This window comes from Amblyomma maculatum, unplaced genomic scaffold, assembly GCF_055883805.1.
Source record: "Amblyomma maculatum isolate TAMU_Amacu unplaced genomic scaffold, ASM5588380v1 scaffold_55, whole genome shotgun sequence".
Taxonomy (NCBI): domain Eukaryota; kingdom Metazoa; phylum Arthropoda; class Arachnida; order Ixodida; family Ixodidae; genus Amblyomma; species Amblyomma maculatum.
The window spans coordinates 259,090-267,171 of NW_028146780.1; positions in this window are offsets into that span (position 1 = coordinate 259,090).

The following is an 8,082-nucleotide window of genomic DNA, read 5'->3' on the forward strand; positions in this document are numbered from 1 at the left end:
GTCGTAAATATAAACAGAACATAAATTGGCAACATGTTATATAATTGTAAAACAGATGAAACAATTGAATGTGGGATAAGTATTTCTTATCAATAAAAATAAATATTTAGCGCGATAGCAGAAAAGTACGAAAACTACGCTTAAAAGCATGAATGTTAGATGATTGCTTTATTGTGAATGGTAATGAATTCCACAAATATGAGGCAGAGAAATTAACTGTGGATTTGCCGTAGTTAGTTCTGGGTTTTGGGAGTAAAAAATTGTTTCGGCATGAAAACCGAGTGAAATTACGTCGCTGGAACTGGGTACTGTTAATTATTGAAATGGGAAGTGATCCATTTGTGAATTTAAATATGAGGATGCCAATAGAATAATGTAACATGGATGACAAACCTTTAAATGCGAAACCTCTTGAAAGAGGTTTCGCATTTAAAGCGCGCGGAGAAACGAAATGTGCGCTTATACATCAGTACATTACCTGTTCCGAATTAAAAAAAAGTACACTGATGTTACAACAAAGCTTTTGTAAATTACACATAGATCAAAAGCTTGAATACACGTATTACTTCCGCAATAGATTTTCACAAATCGATGTGGCACGGCGCAGATCCGATCTCGGAGGCTGATAAATGTGCACTACAGATACATGTGTGAATTACGAAACAGATAGTGTTTTGAGACTTCTAGAGCGTCTTATTAAATGAAGCCAATGGCGAGAAAGAAACTCAATCTCTGAAAGAAGTCTGCTTTATATTTGTCGCGTCAAAACAGGCGCCCGGTTTTCTTTTTGTATGTTATTTTGATATCATTTCACTTTTGTTTATTTCGTGGTTTCGCCAGCACAGTAATGGCGTAGTAGATGTGTTTCGGGTATTGAAGTGCTGTGAAGCAAAGGAGATCTAAGTTCCCTTCGCACGAAGAGTATGCCTTGGAAAGGGATGCGACATTTATACATTTTTTGGCACACTGATTTATTCTACATGCCGGAGTAGCATGAAAGCGGGTGCAGCCGTAATACAGGCTTAACCGGTGCCACTCGTTGGCGGTTGCTGCTTGAGGAGGACCAAAAAAAAAAACAAAGCAAAAGTGGAAAAAATAATGTCTAAAGTAGCCTGGCTAGAATAAAATCAAAAGAAAATAGATAAAAGGAGCAGCACGTAGCAGGAAACCAACAAAACAATATCACAGCCATGTGCTACAAGACCCAACACAAACACACAACCGAATTCGTTAGTCATTACGCCGGGCCTAGCGCAAAAACATACTTTAATTTTATTTGCGTTGCGTAAACATGCTCTGTTTGATTGATATCCTATTGAAGTGATGAAAATGCTGCCGATTCTAAAAAATTGCTGGGTAAGCACGCTGAATCCTTCCTGTTAGGCAGTGTCACTGATGTTTCGAGTTTTTTTATGAACATTAGATATTGCAGAGGTCTCTCAGCGTAATATAATTTCTCACCAAAGCCATGGCCCACACTGTCAAACTCATGTTTCCCTGTTCCGTCATCATCTCAGTATTCTCTTTTTTTTATTGCTGTAGCATGCCTTGGAGCATCAAATATTACCAATATATACAGGTACACACCACTTTTCCGAAGAGAATATAGTAAGGGCTGGTGATAAAGAGCACATATTCAGGCGTCCAAATCAACCTCTATAAAGTATTCTTTCAACAAAGTCTCATATCATCACCTGCCGCTTAAACTGACCAACCTTTACTTGGATTCTTGTGTACTTACTTCGACCAGCAATTTCCTAACACATCGTCTCCGCTTTATTGTCGCCAACTATTATTCATCGACGCTTTCCCTGGCCTTGTAAGGTGTTCCCCAAGGCGCCGCAGTTTACATTTCCTAGTTTATATTGAGGAGGTCGCCAGGCAGGGGCGCCCGCGGCCACATGTATATGAGGATAAGTTAAAGAGGTGGCGGCGGCAGTGTCCGGCCGAGGTCACGGTCCCGAGCGTTCCGAAGTTCTCGTGCCGACTGTCCCTCCTTCCCTTCGGCAAGTGCCGGGTGCCTATTCTTCTCTTTCGACGTGCAGCGGACGCATGCCACGCGTGTCGCTACGGGACCCCTCCACTAGAAGATTGGAAGAAAAAAAAAGAAAATGGAAAAGGAGCTCGCAGTCTAAGCAAAAGGCACCGCTCTAAAAAACCTAATAACAAAGCTATATACATATGTATGTACATACATGTTACGTTCGTGTCCAAAGCATAGTCCAAGGGTAGCAGGTTTTATCAATGGCTGTTCAGGAGGTCGCGGCTGAGTAAAACATAGCGGTAGAGGAGGCGGGGCTGTTGAGGCGTGTGCGGAAGCACATTGAATCCTCTGCTGGTCAGAACTGAAGTTGTGACTGGAAACGTTAAGACGCTGCGCGCGCATGCACGCTCTGAAGCGATTGAGCAGGCTGTCTTCAAAGGAAGTTTACATACTGAGTCTTCCGCTTGCTTCGAAGGTCGGCTAACAAAGTGATTTGAACGGGGCGGGCTAGTTGCGGTAGGTTCGTCAGGATGTCGTATCGGTGGTTCATGTGACGGCGCTGAAGAGCGGGCGTTGTGCTCACAACGAACTGGCCCAGTGAAGGTTACAAAACACTGCGGCGAGCAAGTTTTGGGGAGGGAATGGAGCGAAGAGCTATTTACAGTCCTAAGCTTGCAGCACGGGAGGGCAAAATTAGCCGTGATGAAGACAGCAGCTGTGGGCTGTGATGTACGTACTCATGGGCCACCTGCGGTAGACACAAGCTAATAAGTTGTTGCCGCCTGATTGGGTCTTGAAAAAGCGGGAGGTGAACAATGAAGGCAAACTGAGTGGCATAATACAACATTTTGGTTACATACATTCATTATTACAGCGCAAAGACGGCACAGAACAAGAGGAGGACGCAACAGCGCTGACTGTCAACTAAATTTTAGTCAAGACCAGTAGGGTTTTTATATCGCCTGGCGATCAGAAACGGAAAAAAAAAAGAGGAAAACATGCAAACATAGCAACAGGAATGCGCAAGGGTACAAGAACGGAGGTTAACCGACACGTATCAGATTTCACATTCTAGATATTTGACCTCTTTCTGGGACAATGCCACTGATGGTGCGCTTATGCAATCGTCCTGCAATCTTATAATCATACAAGCTTCTATAATCTCTCTTGTTAATGCGTCTCGGTGTTTTCCTATGACACTGCATTGCCTGTACATAGGTTCACATCGATCGTCACTATCATCTTCTGCGCAGCAGTCCCTGCAATGTTTGGCTACGTGACCTCAGGTAGCAACACATGTGACATTATCACTGTGCTCTTTTAGCCTTTTGTTGAGACAGCGGCCAGTCTGCGCGATGTACGTTTTTCCACAGGACATGGGCAGAGAATACAGCACACCTTCTTGACACGGGACAAAATGATCCCCATGTTTAACTTTGCACTTGCGCGGCTCAATAGTCATGCAATTAACTTTTTTGCACATCCTAGAAAGTTTTTCCGGCGCAGAAAATACTACATCAACCCCCGTCCTACTTCCAATTTTTCGGAGGTTGTGCGACACCTGATGGAGGTAAGGCAAAACAACAGCCTTCCTTCTTTCCCTTTGCCTAACCGGTTCGCTAGTGTGGCGAGGTCCCAGGTTTTCCAGCTGCTTTTCTGCCACCGACACTAGCACGTCGGACGGATAACCAGCCATTGTAAGGCGATCAACTTGTTTCGCAAAGCTTTGTCCCATACTATGCTCGCAACACTTCTTTAAAACATTATTAAAAACAATGAATAATGGCTCTTTTTACAAGTTTGAGTTTTTACAAGTAAGAGTTTTTACAAGTAAGTGAGCGAATGGACAGTAAAAGGAAATAAAATAGAAGGGTGATAGGCAGTGTGCAAGGTATAGGTCGGGTAAAATAATTAATAACAAAGTGTGTACACGGACGCGACCACCGCCCGCGAATTTATTGTACCGCTCGTCATTGCCAGTAGGAACCAAAAGCGCGGCTTTTCTTCCACCGCCGCCATCAAGATGCCAGCAGTGAACTAGCAGGGGTATGGGGGAAAGACGACCGCCACGTACGCTTTGCCTCTGACGAAAACATCCCGTCTCTAGCCCCATCTTTCTTCCCGGTCTCCTTGCCCAGAAGAGTTCTAGCTTCCACCGTGCGAGGTGAAAGCTGTTTTCACTCTCGTCCAATGCGTGCAGTTCCGCGCGCGTTCCCTCTCCTCCGTCTATATTGTGCATGCGTGTTTTTTTTTTTTTTTTCGTCGTAGCGCAAAAAGGAGTTGATGTGGCTCTGGTGGGGACGAGAACGGCTTTGTGAATTCTGGGTCAGCATGGCTGCTTACAGCGCGCTGTGTTCATTGTCTGTTTGCCCCTATTTCTCCTCTCTTTCCATTGGCTGGTTTCCTCGACACGTTAGACGGCTTGAGGGACCGTTGAAAAAGTTTTTGGGAAACTGAACGGGTGCGTCGGGACACATGCCTGTGCTCCTGCTCCTGTCGCGAAATCGCCCTTGTTTGCCACTGCCTGCGGGGCTAGAGGGAAGGGGAAATGCACTTGCTTGCCGAAACACTGAGGTCCTCCTTCGGGTTTTAAACAGAAAGAAAAAAAGCTTGTCGGTCTTTGGCCAACCGCCTAATCTATATATTTCAAAAGTTAGTTTTCTTTGTCTGAACGAGCGCTACCCCGTGTCGTCAGTGAATCTTCTAGCAAGGTTCATGTTCGCACGATTCAACTCAGCACACATGAAGCTGTTCGTAGTCTAGGGAAGCAAAAGCCACATTTGACACGTCGTGACAACTCCAGAGTCCCCCAGAAACCCGGCTTGCAAGGCCCTATTTGTGAGTAAAACTCTCCTTTCGTCACTTTATGTTTTCAATCGTTCGGAAATTAATATAGACAATATGCCGTTTGGTTTTTGTTCGGCACGAATACAGAATGAGAAGTAAATCTTGGAAAGCTTTCAATAACGATTCTTTTTGCGAAATTAATAGCTTGAGGACTTGAGCAAAGGAGGACTTACCGAGGGGTAATTATTTAATCTGTCGTCTTTGGTAATATTAATCCTCCAAACAAGCGCTTTCTATTCCAATACACCAAGTCAGTAACATCTAGATCACAGGCAATGAAGCAAATTCCGGCGCAACCGGCATCGATAAGGTAAAATTGTTGGAACCTCGTCATTCTACCCGCTTGTGTCGCTGCAACCACTCGTTATAATTTTTTTGCAACGTAACGGTAGAAAGGGCGAGCGTGTTCACTTGCATGTGAAATAGCCTTATGGAAGTGTTTAATGCTTTCGTGTTGATCATTTTTTTTTTGCATGCCGACGTTTTGGCGCACATAAATTCTTTCAAGTGCGCAATATCTGGTTCCAGATAATTCTACCGATGTTTTCTTACTGTCTCCTCCCACTTATACTGTCCTATTTCACAGCATGCGGAAAAACATAAATACACTGTTTACTTGCATATATGCTATATAAACAAAACTACTCTTCAATTCATGCGTTCAGCATATGTAGCTATTATGTGCTAGCGTATTTACATGGAATTAATAAAAATTTGTTCACAGACGCTAAGAAATGCCATATGTATATGTGGTAAAAAAGCGTCATAATGTAGAGAAGCGTATTTATGACATTTGCCTTTCAGTGCGTTAATTTGTGTGTGTAAAACGGCTCATTGGGATTTGAAAAGCAGAGTGATTAGGTAAAAGACAAAGGTATATTGTTTTTAACTGCCGTGTCTTTCAATTCCAAAAATACCAACAAATATTGGCTTTATTTACAGCATTTGACATGTATTGCTGCAAAGTGGGAAAGATCGTTCCCGTTCCTAAAAAGGGCTCAAATAACACTTTGCCCCATTTCTCTCACAAGCGTATGTTCTAAAATCACGGAACACGTTATTTACTCTCATGTCATCAACTTCCTAACATTCATCAAAATTTTTCCATCCCAATCAGCACGGTTTTCAGAAAGGCCTTTCTCGTGACACGCAACTTGCATTGTTTTTAAACGACTTTAGTTCAAACTTGGACCTTAATATTTCTACTGATGCGCTCTTCTTAGGATTTCAAAAAAGCCTTTTATAAGGTTCTACACAAGCGAATATTACTAAAACTGTCAAGAATTCACTTAAGTGCATCTGTAGTTTATTGGATCGAAGATTTCCTTACTAACCGCTCCCAGTTTGTTCTCCCTAAATTCACCGCTCCCAGTTTGTTCTCTTCCAACTTCACCCCTGTTCTCTCCGGTGTAACCCAAGGTACCGTAATTGGTTCTCTTCTTTTCCTTATTTATATTAATCACCTACCCAGCTCCATCTCTTCTAATATCCGCCTTTTTGTCGATGACTGTGTTACTTACCGTCCCATACATAACCCTACTGATAATTTGGCTCTTCAGGCCGATCTGGCAAAAGTCGAGGAATGGTGTCGAAATTGGTTAATGACACTAAATGTTAACAAAACGGCCCTAATTACCTTCCACAGACGCCAACACTATTCTTCGTACAACTTCTTACTAAACGGAACTACTATCTTCTCAGTATATTTTTTGAAATATTTAGATGTCACAATTACCAGTGATCTTACATGGCATTCTCACGTTACATCCGTTACTAACAATGCTAACCGCACATTTGGCTTTCTTCGGCGTAACCTAGCTCAGGCACCTTCTTTTGGTAAACATCCAGCTTATGTAACTATTGTAAGGCCCAAATTGGAGTACGCATGCGCATTGTGGGACCCGCTTTTTCAAAACTTGATATCTACCATTGAATTACACAAAACCGTGCAGCTAGATTTATCTTCTCGGACTATTCTCGCAATACTAGCGCCACTAATCTGATAGCTAATGCCGGTCTCCCAAGCTTGCAAGCACGTCGTAAAATATCTAGACTCTGTTTATTTCATAAATTTTATCATGCCTTATAATCTAGCACAGCAGTCATCATGCCGATTCATCGAACATCAAGTCGCATCAGCCACACCTTGGCTGTTTATCCGCCACATGCCCGAAATACAACGCACCTCAACTCATTTTTTTTTGTATAGGACAGCCATTAACTGGAACGATCTTTCCGCTGACATCGTCGTTCACTCTAATACAAGTCATTTCAGAACCGTGCACCATTGAAAAATTTTTTTTTGTTAATCTCGACAATACTGTCAAGCCTACCCCTCATGTAAAACACCGCACTTCTGGGGTCTTTGAGGTATTGGCAATAAATAAATAAATAAATAAATATCTTTGTTCTTTCATTTGTCCCAGCACTATGGTCATTTTCTGAAAGGTGTTATGAATGTGGCCTTGATGTAAACAAATATGCAGTTATCTGATATTTCACGGCTAGACTCAAGCTAACTCTGAAAGATCAGATACCCTTCAAGCACGCAGAGCAGAAGCTTTGAAGCCATTTGAGTCCATCTGTTAACAAGACGCTGTAGCCGTGTGCCTTGCATCTGCCAACCGCTACAATGTTACCTCGACATCATTAAATAACAGCATACCCAACTAGCGCAACAATCTGCGTTACTGATGGTCACTGCAACGCCATTGTAATAGTTTAACGCAGTTTTTCGTAAGGTGGTTTCTACCATCTTTTTAAATTTATATTTTAGTACAGTACGATGCACGGAATTATGTGCAATGACACGTATACGTATCCTGTCCGTTGTTTTGCTTTATACGCTTCTCTATTTAAACAAACAACCTGATTTTTACTTGGTGCAGTAAGGCCTACGTTTTGATTTTGTTTTTATGTTTTTAGAGGCCTTTCGTGAAAGAAGAAATGGCAGTTTTTGATTCCCAGAAGCTCATCCGAAAATGGTTGCCGAGTTCGTTACATCGAGAGGGCAACAGGAACATGCCGTTCGCATAGCCAGCGCACCCTTTCCAGCAAATTTATATGTGGCTTGTGAACGATATCTGCAGCACAGGAATATGCACAATTACACGTATACGTACAGAGGGCAAAATGCATGTCTAGAACGACCGAACTGCGTGCTCCGGTCCACTCGGAGCTACGTGCGCGACATCTAGCGATAACGCCTGGTTCGAGACGGGCGGAGTGTCGGCATGCGCGGCCAAGCTGAT